Here is a 17775-nt window from a genome sequence, read left to right on the forward strand (position 1 = left end):
GTACGTATAATGAATGGCAGATAAAGATACCATGGGAGGGACAGCAGAGCACTGGAAAAAAAGGGATTTGACAAAGCAGAAAATCTCCCTCAAATCTAGAAATCTTCCCCAGGAATGAACAGATAAGGAAAAGGTAATGGATGTGTAATTGGAGAGACCTAAGAGAAAAAGGGTTTCCAAGAAATTTTTTCTTTATGATTTATACTTGCTTCCAGATCAAAGTTCTACCAAAAATACTGATACTATTGTGTGTATGTGATAATACCAGAGTTTTAAGGTAAAACAGGTTGTTATAGTTAGGGAAATTGTATCATGGAATAACAGTTTACCTAAAAGGTTTTTTTTCTGTGCTTTTGACTAGATTAAGTGGAGAGAAAATGCTCAAATACAACAAATTATTTATTTTACGGTTTGCCAAATTAACCAATTTATTTACTAAATCTTTCATTTTGCAACTAGCTTTTTTGGTATTATGTCAATGCATGTAGACTGATTGCTCTATTGGGATAAAGCATCTTATGATTGCAGACTGTCCAAAAGTTACTTGGCTTTTAAGGAACTCCTTCCCTGGAAATAGTAAGCAGAGCCAAATAAGACTAGAGGCTATGTGATTGTGAAATTAAACTGAGTTTTAAGAATATCTTAGGGGTACCTGGGTGGCTCAGTCGGTTGAGTATCTGACTATTGATTTTGGCTCAGGTCATGATCCCAGAGTCGTGGAATTGAACCGCATGTCCAATGCTGAGCATGGAGCTTCCTTGCTCTCTCTCATACTCTGCCCCTCTCCCCAACTCAAATGCACTCTCTCTAATATAAAAAATAAAAAAATTTTAGAAATGTTAAGTTTCAAAGTTAATTTGACCTTACATTTTTAAAAAGTATTTGCAAAATCAACATTTTATGGAAAAAAATAATGTAGGTGATTAGGTATTTGATTAGTCAAGTTTATTTTCCTTGTCAGTTGGTAAATAATAGTACAAATGTTTAATCCTACAAACTTGAAATCCAAGGCAGTAAAAATCCAGAAACCACATATAGTATCAAAATATTAATAAGTCTTAAAAAACCAATATTAAAGAAATGAACAGAGTAATTTATTTGTACAAAGGATTATCTTAAATTACATGCAAAACTTTGGTTAATTTATTGCAAAGGAAACCTAATCTTTATTGACTTCTCTACTTTCTATAGGACTAATTTATTTTTTTAAATTTTTTTAAACGTTTATTATACTCTGGTTTCTCTTCAGATCGCATAAATCTTTGGCCTTTTAAACGTTTATTCATCTTTTGAGAGCGTGTGAGTGGGGGAGAGCCAGAGAGAGAGGGAGACACAGAATCGGAAGCAGGCTCCAGGCTCTGAGCTGTCAGCACAGAGCCAGATGCGGGGCTTGAACTCACGAACCAGGAGACCATGACCTAAGCCAAAGTCAGACGCTTACCCCGACTGAGCCACCCAGGTGCCCCCATGGGACTAGTTTATTTAACCTTTGGTGACTAACTCTGCTGGTTCCTAAGAATGGATGGGTTTTGTGGGACATCAGGCTTTCCGTGCTAAAATTAGAGTATTTCAAGCCAGCCTCATGTCAAAACTGGCCCAATTCCTATGGTTAGGCACCAATTCATGATTTTGACACAAAATATATGTGTAACCACTTAAGCACCCTAAAAGGATGAAATTCTCATGACATACGGACCAAAATTTGATTCTATGTATAAGTTCCCCATCAGTATCTTCCAAGATTTCTGTATAAGGAACAAGTGGCTCAATCATTGTTATAACAGGATTTCATGAGTGCATCAAGTTGGAACAACATTAACTTTGATGCCAAAGAGAGTTTGAAAACTAACTCCATCACTCACTAGCTGGGTGACTTGAACAACATAATTTAACTTCACAATCCTCAGTTTCCACATCTATAAAGTAGAATGATACTACCTTACCTTGTAAGATTGCTGCTTATAAAAGCAAGGTGATACATAGTAAAGTTTTAAAAGTAATCTCACTTTCATCCATTTTATTAGAGATATCAAAATGGAAAGATAATTAAATGGTTTCTTCCTTCTCAAAAATTCAGTGATTATCTCAAAGATTTAATCCCTACTGTGACTGTGGAAGTTATTAGTCAGGGTACTCCAGAAAATAGAATAGAAAATGATACACTCCCCCACGCCCCCGACACACACACACTTTGTTAAGGAACTGGCTCACATGGTTGTGGAGGTTGGCAAGTTCAAAATCTGTAGGATAGGTCAGAAGGCTGGACACCCAGGAGAAGGGTTGCAGTTTGAGTCTAAAGTCAATCTGCTGGTAGAATTCCTTTTTCTTTCAGAGAGGTCAGCCCTTATCTATTAAAGCCATCAATTGATTGGATGAAGCCTACTAACATTATGGAAGGTAATCTGCTTTACTCAAAGTCTACTGATTTAAATGCTAATCCCATTAAAAAAATACTTTCACAGAAACATTTATAATAATGATTGGCCAAATATTTAGGTTCTGTGTCCCAGTCAAGTTGACACATTAATGATCCCATGGAGAGAATGTAATCCATATTTCCTGGGCTAAATCTATGGTGTTAAAGATGTTTCTCATTTCCTTGCATTAGGTTTTAGAGGTATTAGCATTCTTTGGCTGTATATAAAAGACCTGAGGTTAATAAAAAATGGAAGTAATCAAACACTAAAATACTGGGGAAGCTCAGGACCTAGAGCAGAGCTCTAGGCAGTTCAGAAACTGAAGCTAGCTCCTCCAGGGAAAACACATATACTTCAAGCAAATTTTTAGAAAGTAGCGGCTGTAAATGTCCGGTATATTGGTAGAGTCAGAGTCCATTCATGACCTCTGGTAGTTAGCCAACTAGAACCAGGAATGTAGAGAATTGAGTACTAATTCAAACAAAATATTATAACAAATAATCAAATATGTCATTATTAAAACCATAGTATAGGGGCACCTGGGTGACTCAGTTGGTTAGGCATCTGACTCTTGATTTCGGCTCAAGTCATGATCTCACAGTTATAAGACTGAGCCTCAAGTCGGCTTCCATGCTGAGTGTAGAGCCTGCTTGAGATTCACTCTCTCAGGGCACCTGGGTGGTGCAGTTGGTTAAGCCTCTGACTTCAGCTCAGGTCACCATCTCATGGTTCGTGGGTTCCGGCCCCACGTCAGACTCTGTGCTGACAGTTAGCTTAGAGCCTGGAGGATTCTGTCTCCCTCTCTCTCTGCCCCTCCCCCACTCATGCTCGCTCGCGCTCTCTTGCGCGCGCTCTCTCTCCCCCCCCCCNCACTGTCTCGCTCCTTCTCAGAAATAAACTTTAAAAATTTTTTTAAAATGACTCTCTCTCTCCCCCAGCCCTTCCCCCCCTCATGTGTTCACTCTGGAAAAACGAACAAACAAAAACATAGAATAGCATCCAGAGTGTAGTACAATGAAACTGGTTTAACAAGAGCCAATACCAAAGATAATGATAAGGACTAGAAATAGTCTCACAGTAGACCTCAAGTCTGTTATAGCCAACCTTGGACCACATCAACTCAGAGAGCAGACAAGACAGCATCAAATCAGAGAAGTTAATAAGATCAGAAAAACGGGATTGTAGAAGAATCAAGATACTTATTATGTGGAAAAACAGGCACACAATTTTAAAGTAGCAGGCTTAAAAGAGCTAGTGAAAAATACTGCGGTAGTTCAAAATGGATAAAAAATAGTATCTTTAAATTACTATTGCAACATTTTTAGCAATATTATGTGCATTTGACAAAATGTTCTGATTATAACTGAGCTTTCATCTTTCACTAGAACCATCATTGTTCATAAGAAAGATAATGTACATTAGATCAAATTATTCCAACTGAGCAAGATGTTAAATGTCACTTCAGGTAATGAGATAAATGAAGGAAATTTGTAATAAGTGGAACAGTCTCCCAGGGACTTATTCACGCTGGAGAATTTTAATCGGCTTCCATGGTAAAGGTTAACAAACACTGAGATTGCTCCTACTTGTACTCGTCACTTAAAAAGCATTCTTCCTGCAAAGAGTTCAAGGCGGTGGTACATTTGCTCCATTTCAGAGAGTATGGGATATCCTTTGTGGAAATGATAAGTTCATCAATATTGTCAAGAACAAACATTTATTGAGCACTTTGTAGTTGTAGGGCAGTAGCCTAAATGCTTGCAACACGGAAAGGCATAAAACACAATCCTTTTCCTACAAGAGAAAGTCTCGTTATAGTATAACCAGAGTATATTTTTTAGAATATAGACTTCTACTAAAATGTTCCATTTGAATAAGTAGTATTCAAGCCACAAAAGACTATATACTATTCAAGACAACTCAGATAATTTAAAGGCTACTTACTCAATGCTTCTTATTACTACACTAACTTTGAGCACCTACAATTCTAGATCTATATCTACTTGAGGGAATCAATGGGATTGTGGTCTGGAGTGTTTTCCAGCATCAATTCTGACACCAACTGTATGGGTTTCCCCACACACACACTAATTCTTCAGTCTCCACCAACTGGATGTCCTACAATTTAATTCAGTTCTGACACTCATTATCTAGAGCTAGCATCAACCCCACTGGTTATGGGTTCAATCTCACAAGACTGTCTCAAATCCAGGGGCGAGTTGTAAGTTCCATGTTGCCACCTGTATTTCTTCTACTAGCAAATTTAGGGGTTTCCACAACCCCCTCCTCAGGTCCAATAATTTGGCAGAATAGCTTACCGAACTCAGGAAAGTACTTTACTTACTATTACCAGTTATAAGGATACAAATGAAAGGCCAGATGAAGAGGTACACAGGGTGATGTCCTAAAAGGTCCTGAGTGTAGGAACTTCTGTCATCGTGGAGTTGGAGTGTGCCACTCTCCTAGTACATGGATGTGTTCACTAACTTGGAAGCCCTTTGAGTCTTATCATCTAGAGGTTTTAATGGAGGTTATATTTCATAGACATAATTGATTAAATCAATGACTGCTGGTGATTGAACTTAATCTCCAGCCCCTATCCCCTCCCTGAAGTCCAGGGGTGTGGGATGGAGTGGAAAATCCCAAAGCCCTAATGACATGGTTGGTTTCTCTGGCAAACATCCCAATCCTGAGGCTGTGTAACGGCCCACCAAGAGTCTCTTTATTAGCACAAACTTAGGGATGGTTGAAAGGGGCTTGTTATAAAGAACAAAAGACACTCCTATCACTTTCATCACTCAGACAATCCAAGTGTTTTAGAAGCTCTGTGTCAGGAACTGAGGACAAAGACCAAATATCTATCTCTTATTGAATCACAAATGATAAAGAAGGCAAGGGCTAAGATGAAAGCTTACTGAAACATTGACATTTGAAAAATATTATGATTCATAAATCTTCTATCTATTCATGTTAGTCAAAATGCTAGTCAAAATCTCTTAGAAACTGGGTGCATCAGAAACCTCGTTAGTCACTGATATAAATAACTGTTCATTCTGTGTTAAGTAAAATATTTTTTTCTAGAATTTCCAAATTATCTGCTACCCTTCTGCACAGTTTAATATTAGTCTAGAAGGCAAACATCATTATGGTTGCTGCAAGAAAGAATAAGAAAATCCCAGAAAATTAAAAGAAATTCCCCCATTTTGTTACGCTAATGGCAACTGATGTATAGCTCTTTGAAAGGAAGCTTATTATACCCAGTGAGTATGATTCTTCATTGTGATAATTGATACCTCACTAGCAAGAAATAAAAGTCAAACAAATTTCTAGTGTTCACAATTACACTATTAAATATGACGGGAGAAAGGAGTGCAGATACCTAATTTTAATATCTTGCTTCAACGTGGATCCCAGTATACTCTACAAAATACTTAAGCCCTCATACTCCTGTTATTAAACACCACAAAAAGGCATAGATTACCCAGTTCCAGGAAAAGAGGACACTCACTTTCCCTGCTCTTCCCCTGTAAACACAACTAAATGCTCTGGAAATAATTCAATAGACAATCATAAAAGGATCTTGAAAGATGAAAAGAAAAAGACAAACTGGCTAGAAACCTCAGTACCTGAAGAACCACACAATAGTGAATTCTCTGGCTTTTCCTTTTTATCTCCCATACATTCTAGACTGGGTTCCAGAAAGGGCGGCACTCTGGAACATCCAATGAGCACAGAAGCAAAACAAAACAAGAAAACCCTGACCTATGTTGCCAAAGGACCCAAAACAGGCAGCCCCGCAAAGACCTAGTGGTGAGATCCATCCATACCCTACACTCAAGGCAGTGCACAGCCCAACCCACTATAGCAGCTGCAACAGCATTATTCCTGCCCAACAACCAGGACAGCAGTAGCCAGATCTATGAAGTAGCTGCAAGAACAGTGGGGCCCAACATGGACACCTGGAGCAGTAATAGCCTCAATCAACCAGAGGAGTAGCAACAAGCAGTGTGTACAGTACCCGGAGGCAGGTTTCTGCCATAGTGGGAGGGCCGAGAGTTCCCTGTTCAACACCCAGGGCAGCAACAGCTAGATCTTCTGTGGCAGCAGCATTAATAGAGCCCAGTAGGAAACCCGTCTCACACAGCACATCCAGAGTGGGACCCCAATCTACCACAGAACAGCAACTGTAGGATCCTTTTTCTTGTACCCAAAGCAGTAGCAGCCTTATCTTCCAAAATAGGAGGGGACTCATTCACCACTCCCCACCCAAATCAGTGACAGCCCCATCTGCCACAGCAGCAAGACATGAGGTCCCTGTCACATAACTGGGAGAGCAAGGGCACCAATCCTACAGAGTGGGAAGGAACCAAAACCTAGACTTTTCTGAACTTCACACTAAATTTCACTGGGCAGTCTAGGCAGCACATGTAGGGATTGAACAGGAGCTCCAGTGGAACCAGAAGTAGGAAGCCAATCAGAATAGAATTCCAAAGCTCTGAAGATTATCATTTGCACTACAGCTCACAAAAGTAGGCAAGGACCTGCATGCAAAACCTGAACGTAAAAACTGCCTGCTTAACTAGAAGATTTAAATGGGATCAAGAGTCTCCTGACATACTATACAAAATGTCCAGGATAGAACCAGAAGTCACTAGTCATATAAAACAATAAAAAACACAACTTGAATGAGAAAAGACAATCAACTGACACCAATATGGTGATGAAACAGAGGTTGAGGTTATCTGACAAGGATTTTAAAGCAGGAATGATATGTTTTTAGAAATAGGGGCACCTGGGTGACTCATTCGATTGAGCATCCAACTCTTGATTTTGGCTTGAGTCATAATCTCACAGTTTGTGAGACAGAGCCCTGCATCAGGCTCAAGGAGCCTGCTTGGGATTCTCTCTCTGCCTCTCTCTTTACCTCCTTCTTTCTCTCAAAATAAGTAAATAAACTTAAAAAACAATATATCCTATAAAAATCTTCTTAAAGAAATAACTACAAGTTCTCTTGAAACAAATGGAAAAAAATTCAAAAAAGTTCAAAGAAATACAGGTTATAAAAAAGAACCGATTGGAAAGCATAGAACCTAAAAATAAAAGAGCTGAAATTAAAAAAAAAAATCTCACTGGATACATGCAATAATAAAACGGATATGACAGAAAATAGAATTAGTGAATGAGAGGGCTGATATTTACACATTCTGAGAAACAGAGAGTCAAGGCATTTTGTTTAAGAATCATAATTGTTATTTATTGAACTAGCTTGCTATAATTGAGACACTGCTTTAGTGCTTCACACAAACCCCATTTAATCATCAAAGCCATTATCAGTTATTGCTCTATTTTACAGATCAGGAAACTAGGGGTAACATGCACATGGCTATATAGCTGGGAAGGAGATAGGTTTGAAAAACTAAATTTATCCAGCTGTAATACCCATCTCTTAACTAGTATTTTGCTTCATAATACACAAAGGCAGTATACCAAATGTTAACAATGTTTATCTCTAGATGATAGAATCTAAAGCAATTTTGTTTTCTTTTTAAAGAGAAGATAGGACTTGAATAAGTCCTTGGTTCACAGACGAGTTCAGCTTCTCAGGAGGGATAGGCATGAGGCATTCTGGGCAATAGGAATGTTGGGTGCAAAGGTGTAAAGATAAGACTGAAAAGAAGTATCAACTAGTGGAAGCTATGAAGAGATAGATTTGAGCTCAGTACAAGAAATACTTTTCCTAAACATGGCTTTCCAAAAATAAAATAGAGTACCCTGAGATGAAAATGACTGTCTCAAAGACATGTCTGCACTCCCATGTTCATTGCCAAGAAATGGAAACAACCTAAGTGTCCTTCAATGGATGAATAGGTAAAGAAAAGTGTGTGTGTGTATCATTCTGCCATAAAAAGGAGGTCCTGCCATTTGAAACAACATGGATAAACCTTGAGAGCATTATGCTAAGTGAAATAAGTCAGACAGAAAAAGATAAATACCATATGTTCTCACTGAAATGCAGAATCTAAGAAATCCAAATTCATAGAAATAGAGAGTAGAATGGTGGCCTCCAGGGTCTGGGGGGGGGGCAGTGGGGAAAATGCAGAGATGTTAGCAAAAGGGTATAGACCTCCAGCTATAAGATGAATAAATTCTAAGGATCTAATACACAGTATAGTAACAATAACTAATAATACTTTATTATATACTTTGAAGTTGTTAACAGAGTTGATCTTAAATGCTTTCCCCACACAAAGGTGGTAATTATGTGAAGGGGTGGAGGTGATAACCTTATTGTGGTAATCATTTTGCAATATATACATGTACCAAATCAAATTATACACCTTAAACTTACATATGCTATATGTCAATAATATCTGGGCTAAACAAAGCTGGGCTAAAAGTAGACATGATGATATTAAAGAGCCTAGCTAAACATCTGTTTAAAGGGATATTATATAGTCAGTAGCAGGAATGAAATCTATCCATCTGAGCTAATATGGAAAAGGATACAATCTATATTAAGTGAAAAATAAAATGTGCAGTATTAAATATAATTATATCTGTAGAAGTTATAAAACATGTTTATAGATACATATATATGCTGCAATATACTTTTTCTTAAACAAAAAATTAATGCTTACTAAGAGCTAAGTTGGAGGGGAAGAATTAGTGGGTTGGAGTCACAGTACTAAGAAGCTTTTACTTTTTATTTTGTAGTTTTTTTTGGATTTTATGAATTTAAGCATATATCTTTTAGGTCAAAAGAGGTTAGACTTTTTGTCTTAACTGTACTTTCATTAAAAAAAAAAAAACCCTCATAAACAGTTTTAGTGCAGTGGTCTTTTATCAATCATGTCACATAGCTGAACCAGAGTGGGTCAGAATGTTCAGGCCTTTTCTGCCCAATGTTCCAGAAGTATTTGGTCGCTGACAGTTAATTAACTGAGCAGAAAGAATGAGAGAGACAATATGCAAAGGCAACCACTGTAAAGATTTTCAGATACAGGTTTTTTTCTGTTCAGAACCCTATGTATTTATGTCTATAAAAATTTCCGATGAAGCATAGGAGTAGTTTTGTGTCTAGTGCAGACCTGAAGAACCAGCCCACGACAGCAGTACAGGCGCGAGATGATGGTGGTTTGGATTAGGGTGAAAACAGAAGTGGATAGACATAAAAAGACTTAGAATACATTTTTGGAGGCAGAACTGGCAGATTTTGGTGATAAAAGGCCTGTAGTTAACAATGGGGAGGAAATAAAAACTAGTGGAGGTGCGCCTGGGTGGCCCAGTCAGTTGAGTGTCCAACTTTGGTTCAGGTCATGATCTCACAGTTCATGAGTTCGAGCCCCACGCAGGGCTCTGTGCTGTTAGAATGAAGCCTGCTTCAGATCCTCTGCCTTCCTTTCTCTCTCTTCCCCCTACTCATGCTCTCTTTCTCAAAAAATAAACACTTTTATTAAAAAAAAACTGGGTGGAGGGGTGCCTCAGTCGGTTAAGCGTCCAACTTTGGCTCAGGTCATAATCTTGCAGTCTGTGAGTTCAAGCCCTGCATTGGGCTCTGTGCTGGCAGCTCAGAGTCTGGAGCCTGCTTCAGATTCTGTGTCTCCCTCTCTATTTGCCCCTTCCCTGCTCATGCTCTGCCTTTCTCTGTCTCTCAAAAATAAATAAATGTTAAAAATAAATAGATAAATAAATAACTGGGTGGAATTGCTGACACAGGTGGGAGAAATTTGAGAGGCCTCTATAGTAATAGAAGGTCATGAGAAAAGTGAGAAAAGGGAGGTGTAAGCAAATAAATACCATGCATAAATAAAATAGATGACCACAGTGATAATATTACATGAATACCACTTGGTAGACAAAGAATGACATTTGGTAAGTATTAAAGACTTGGGATTGAGGGTCGTTTCCACCATATAACCTCTCTGAAGCGCAACTGGTGAATTTGACTTTTTTTGTGAGCATAATAATAGTGCCTAAACTTACAAGTTTCTTGTGAGGATGAAATCAGGTAATACACATGAAGAAAAAAAATCCCTTATAAACTCTATGCTGTGTTTTTTATCCCCATGATTTATTCATCCCATAACCGGAAGCCTGTGTCTCCCACTCTTCTTCACAAATGGGAACCCATTTTTGTCTGTTTTTAAAATTGTTTTGTTGGGTTATCATTGGCATAAAATAGATTGTAAAGTGTACAATTTGATGTTTGTATATACCAGGAAGTGATTATCACAATCAAGATAGTGAACATATCCATCACCCCAAAGCATGTTCTCATGTTCCATTGTAATCCCTCCCTTCTGTCCCTCCCCATGGCCCCACCCCCATAAACTGATCTGCTTTCTGTCACTATAGATTAGGTTGCATTTTACAGAGTTTCTATCTAAATGGCATCATACAGGAGCACCTGGATGGTTCAGTTTGTTGAGCATCCGACTCTTGATTTTGGCTCAGGTCATGACCCCATGCTTAGCATGGAGCTTGCTTGGTTCTCCCTCTCCCTCGCCCTCTCCCTCTGTCCCTCTGACACCCTCCCTCCCGTTGCCCCTCTCCCCCACTTGCACTTTCTCTCTAAAATAATAAAATTTAAAATACTTTAAATTTAATAAACTCTAAAGCACTATGTGTAGGTTAGTTTTTAATATAATTACCATTATTTAAAAACCATGTAAAGTAACAGCTTTCCTTTAATTAAAAATCCTTACCAGCAGCATACTACACTGCATATTACCTTCAAACATCAACTTGCCTTCTGTTATCTTCTATACTTTATACACTAGAGATTTATCCATGTTAACATTTTAAGTATTTTTGTTATAAAGGCTGAACAATCTAAGACTCTTGCCTATTTTTCTATATTGAGGTGTTTGTGTAATTGTTCTGTAGTACTTTTTGATATGTTCTAGATACAAAGTCTTCTTTTGTTACTAGCTTTGAAAACACTGCCTCTCAGTTCATGGCCTGAATTTTAAAGTGATTTTCAGCTTCCTCTATGGCAGAGTTTTGTTTTTCAAAGTTTAGTCTACTTTATCAATATTTTTTTCATTAGGATTTAGACATTTTACATTGTGTTTAAGAAATAATTTCCAGGGGTGCCTGGGTGGCTTAGTCAGATCAGTGATCGACTCTAGCTTTCAGCTCAGGTGAAGATCTCACAGCTTGTGAGTTTGAGCCCCGCATCAGGTTCCGAACACGCAGAGCCTGCTTAGGATTCTCTATTCCTCACTGTCTGCCCTTCCCCTGCTCACATTCTCTCTCTCAAAATAAAGAAAGAAAAGAAAAGAAATAATTTCCAATTATAAAATCATAACGTTCTCTTAATAATACCTCTTCTAAAAATGTCACACATTTAGTTGTCTAGCCTGGATTTTTGGTATAATGTAAGTTATGAATATAATTGTTTTCTATATGGATAACCAATTTTCATAGTATCATTTATTGACTAGTCCATCCTTTCCATCTCTGATTAGTAATTTCCATAAAGCTTTCAGATATGCATGGGTCTTTTAGTATGGTGTCTTTTCTGTTCCATTATTCTATTTTTCTACCCCTATGCTAATATCATTTTGTTAATTACCATAGAGTCATAAGAAATCTTGATACCTTTTTCTTTTTTAAAAATTGTGTTGACTATTTTTAGCCTTGTAGTTTTCCATATAAATCTTAGGATCAAGCCTTTTAAGTTCTATGGCAAAAAAAAAAAAAAAATCTCATGGCATTTTAAATACAGTTGCTTTGGATTGTAGTTTGTGTTGGTAAGTGTCTTTATAATACTGAGTCTTCCCATTTATGCACATGGTAGACTTCATCACTTAAGTTTTCATATTATCTTTCAAATTTTTAAAAATTTGTTTACACCTCAATTTTTAAAGATTTATTTTAAAGTCTTTTTCAGTCCTTATTTCTATTTAAAATTACATGTCTTTATTCCATTTTATAATTTTTATACCCAGTGAAGAGAAAAATAATTCATCCAGTAGTTGATATTGGGTCCAGTAAAATGACTCTAAGTAAGGTTTGTCTATATTTTTTTAATCTTCTTGTAGTGTCCCTACTTGTCATCAAGTTTAATTAGCCTTATGAACATATCTATCTCTTCTGACTCTCTAACAGTTTGCAGAAGGTAAAGTATGATAAAATTTGAAATTATAAGACTGGTCCCCAAAACAGTCAGGGCTTAATGTCTTATGGGTTATGGCTGGAAAAGAATTTGTTTACTACCTGTCTTTAATGTTTATTTTACTAAAGTGTTTCATTTTTGTTGAAGTTAATATTCATAAGTTTGCTCCAACTTGTTCATTTTATCTGGTTTTCACTGATTTCTAATTTAATGGATAAGTATCTTAATATTTATAAAATTCTCACTCCATATTAGTTTATAAAACTGTTTCTTATCCAAACATTATTTGTCTTTGCCTTCTGTCTGTTTTCTTAATCATCCCTGACAGACATTTATCTGTTAGTCCTTTCAAATAACTGTTTCTCTCAGTTTTATCCTTGTTTTCCAGTTTACTTTCTGTTCTTATCTCTATTATCTTATTAATTCTATACTTGTTTAAAATTTACCCTGTTATTTTTTCCTAGATTTTTGAGTTAAATATTTAATTAATTCATTCTGAATCTTTCTTGACTTTCTATAAGATTTACTATAATTTTATCTTATTTAGCCACATTGCAAATGTTTTCGAAAACCAATTCTTAAAAAGACAGTTATAAATATTGGTAACTCACATTTTTATTTCCTTTTTTATACATACATTATCTCATCAGGGCATTTTTTCAGTTTCTCACTTTCTTATTAATTTCTAATATAGCTTCTGGGATCAAAGAAAACATTGTATAGATTTTTCCTTGTTTAAATTTTTTTGATGTTTATTTATTATTGAGACATAGAGAAACAGAGCATGAATGTGGGAGGGGCAGAGTGAGAGGGAGACACAGCATCTGAAGCAGGCTCCAGGCTCTGAGCTGTCAGCACAGAACCCAACACTGGGCTCGAACCCACAAACCATGAGATCATGACCTGACCTGAAGTCTGACACTCAACCGACTGAGCCACCCAGGTGCCCCAGATTTCTCCTTTTTAAAATTTTTTTACATGTGATCAAACTTTTAGTATTTCCATATCCCTGAATAAATAATGTACTTATTTATTTTAGTCATTTCTATACATAATTACTAACTCTGTCTTGTTAATGTGTTGTTTAATGTTTCTTTTACCTTATGACCTTTTCCTGCTTGACTTATCAGTCTCTGTTATCATTGTGTTAAATCTCATACTGACTTTATAGTATTATAAATTTCTTTTTATAGTGTTTTCAATATTTGCTCCATGTATGTAAAATCTATAGTTTTGAACACATATATCTTCATGACTTTCTATACTCTTAATCATTGCTTGTATGTTTTGAGTACATTGTCCCTCCATTGTTAGCATTTATCACTTAAATATGATTCTGTGGGAGATTAAAAACCCTATACCAGCTTTCTTCTACTATCATTTTAAAATTATCCATATCAGTTTGTTTTAGGTATGTCTCTTTCAAATAGCACATAAATGTTTTTTATATGTATTTACATGCCTGTTTATTTAAGCTGAAACTCATTTAATGGACAAGTCTACTTATTTTTATTACCATTACTGATATTTATAATTGTTCTTGCCATTTTTTTGAACACTACTTACTTGTTTATCATGCTTATACTCTGTCTTATGCTGAATAGATAATCTTTATTCATTATATTTTCTCTCCATGTTTGAAAGCTATGATTTTTGTTATTTGAGTTTCCAACTGTAATATACACTCTTACCTTTAAAAATGTCTAACAAAATATAAATTGATATACTTTTCCTCTCAAAGACAGAAGTCTTAGAAAAATCTTAATAACTCACTTCAAAGTACCTTTCATATCCATCCACGTATCCAATTTTATCACTATGTAGACTATAGTATTTTCTCTTTATCATTAAGCACAAACACACATACTCAATAATACATACACAAAGTTAGTTATCTTTAAATATCAATAATCAAACATGTTTATATTTCTAATATAATATCTGTTCTCACTTTATTTCCTTCACTTTATGTTCAGTTTATTTCTTTAGTATTATTCATTACTTAGTATTTAATTGACTGCTTTAGTATATATTTATTCATATATATACGTACATAAATATATATACATATATAATGAAATATATATTACCTAGTATTTGCTTTTGCATTAGTATATATAAATATATATATACACACACACATATATATACACACAGACACTAAAGAGAGATTTAGAGAGACAAATAAAAACAGAAAAAAGAGATTTTCAACATTATTTAATGAAATATTTTACCTGTCTTTTTCTTGCTTTGTATTTGTTTTCTTTTTTCTTTGTATCTAATTTATTTTCTTTTTCTATTTTTTCATTATTTCTTTGAAGATACTCAGCTTTTTATTTTAAAGTCTTCAGATTATTCTATTTTAGTTTAACCTGAAATGAAATCATCCTCAGATTGCTTACTTTTTACCTGCTAGTTATTTTTAATCTTTTTAAGCCTGGGTTTTCAGACTAATTTTGATTAAGAACGGTCTTTCCCTTTCTCACCATTTCTCTCCTCCTTTCCTGTCTGGTGGCCTTGGAGTTGCCTCTACCTGGTACTCCTACCCCAGGACTCTACATGGAGTACTAATGATCCAGAGACCAATCCAGCAGGTATTTTGACTGATCTGCTGATCATGAATTAATGTCTATGTCCACCTATTTCTCTTGGAACTGAGGATCTTTAACGTCATATAAGCATTATAACTCCTGGAAGTGTTCAGAAGTAACTTAGTTCAACTTCGACTCTGAATAGGGCTAGACAGTGAGACTGGCTCTTGGGTGGAGGATTTTTACCCTACTTTAACTCACAATACATGATCTCTCAGCTAGGTCTGCCTTCTTTCGAACCTGGAGACTGCCAATTAAGCACGTTTAGCACAGCTTTTCACTCTGTATATTACTTTTCTGTTCCTGGTCCATAAAGATGGTTCATCTTATTTTTGGTATTGCTTTCTTATATTCTTATTATATTTTGTTTCCATTGTTAGGTTTTTGGAGGAAACAGAAAACCTCTTGATCAAAAGTGCCAGTCTTAAGACACTGGCTGTGCCATGTCATTCAAAAATCTACATTTCTGATATATCAAAGATTAACATATTGGATTTAGCCTGTTGCCAACCCTTGTCACAGCTGTACAAAAATACATGAACCAGAGAGATCTGCTCAGCATCTTGATGTGTTTCTTCTGTGAAGGGTCATAAAGAACTGGGGGAAGTATATAGGATCTCAAAATCTGGAACAAAGACAGTCAAAGAGGAGTAATTAAGGTGATAAAGGAGTGTCACAATTAGGCTAATGACAGCAAAGAATCTATCTACTTAAACATGTGCAAGAAACCAAAAACTCTTAAGTGTTTCAGATGGTATTATCAGAACTTAATCCAAAGCTTCTGCACTCTGATAATGAATTCTGAAACCGATTATTTAGATATTCCTATCCAATATTTCCTGCTGACATGTTACCTTGGTGAAGACAGCTGTACTTTCTGTGCTTCATTTTCAATTTATGGAATACCAGGTTATTACTCATTATGAGATTCATAACATTACCTTGAACAGTACCTAATAAAAGTGCTTATAAAATGCAATCACCCATGAATGCTGATTTAGATCACCAGTGGCAACACTGTAACATAGTACAAGAAATCCATGAGAAAGTGCTTGCCACTGCAAAGTAAATAGCCTTTCATTTTATGTATACATAACAAAATCAAATTTATTCTAATGAATAGGATTTAAGAAGTCCACCTTTACAGATGAAGTGGTAACTCAGACTCATTTGGAAGCTGAATTTCAACTCAAACTACAATTCACCTATGACCAACATAAAACCCAGAAAAGACTATATTAATAACATATAATAAATTCTCGTAACTCACCATTTAAGCTGCATCATACAAAAAATGCTAGGAGGGGCAGAAAAAGTCAAGTGACTTGGCCTTTCTTTCAACAAAAAATTATTGAGCACATATCATACAGAAGACAATGGAAACTAGCTTCTATTGGGTATAAAACCATCAAGAAAAAAATAAAAACAGTTGAATTTTCAGAAGATGCAGTGAAGTCAATGAAAATATAATAACATCTAGGAGATCTATTTTTTAATAGTTATTAGGATTTTATTTTTTTAATATAATTTATTGTCAAGTTAGCTTAACATACAATGTATACAGTGGGCTCTTGGCTTCAGGGGTAGAGTCCCATGATTCATCGCTTACATACATTATTCAGTGCTCATCCTAACAAGTACCCTCCTCAATGCTCATCACCCATTTTCCCTTCTCCCCCACTCCCATCAACCCTCAGTTTGTTCTGTGCATTTAAGAGTCTCTAATAGTTTGCCTCCATCTGTTTGACACTATTTTTCCCCTTCCCTTCCCTTCCCTCATGGTATTCTGTTAAGTTTCTCAAATTCCACAGATGAGTTAAAACATACAATATCTGTCTTTCTCTGACTGACTTATTTCACTTAACATAATACCCTCCAGTTCGATTGACGTTGGTGCAAATGGCAAGATTTCATTCTTTCTTACTGCCAAGTAGTAATTCCATTGTATATATAAACCATATCTTCTTCATCCATTCATCAGTTGATGAACATTTGGGCTCTCTCCATTATTTGGTTATTGTTGAAAGCACTACTATAAACATTGGGGTGCATGTGCTGTTATGAATCAGCATTCTTGTATCCTTTGGACAAATTCCTAGTAGTGCTATTGCTGCGTCATAGGGTAATTCTATTTTTAATTTTTGAGGAGCCTCCACACTGTTTTCCAGGGTGGCTGTACCAATTTGCATTCCCACCAAAAGTGCAAGAGAGTTCCCATTGCTCCACATCCTTACCAACATCTATTGTTTCCTGAGTTGTTCATTTTAGCCACTCTGACCAGTGTGAGGTGGTTTTGATTTGTATTTCCCTGACAGTGAGCGATGCCGAGCATCTTTTCACGTGTCTCTTGGCCACCTGGATGTCTTCTTTGGAAAAGTGTCTTTTCATGTCTTCTGCCCACTTCTTCACAGGATTATTATAATTTATCTTTATCCAATATGTCATTTGCAAATATCTTCTCCCATTCTGTGGGTTGCCTTTTTTCCTTTGCAGTGCAGAAGCTGGTTGTCTTGATGAGATCCCAATAACTCATTTTCACTTTTATTTCCCTTACCTTTGGAGACATGTCAAGTAAGAAATTGCTGCAGCTGAGGCCAAAGAGGTTGTTCCCTGTTTTCTCCCCTAGGATTCTGATGGTTTCCTGTCT

This window comes from Hyaena hyaena, unplaced genomic scaffold (genome assembly GCF_003009895.1).
Source record: "Hyaena hyaena isolate Hyena2069 unplaced genomic scaffold, ASM300989v1 scaffold_1333, whole genome shotgun sequence".
NCBI lineage: Eukaryota > Metazoa > Chordata > Mammalia > Carnivora > Hyaenidae > Hyaena > Hyaena hyaena.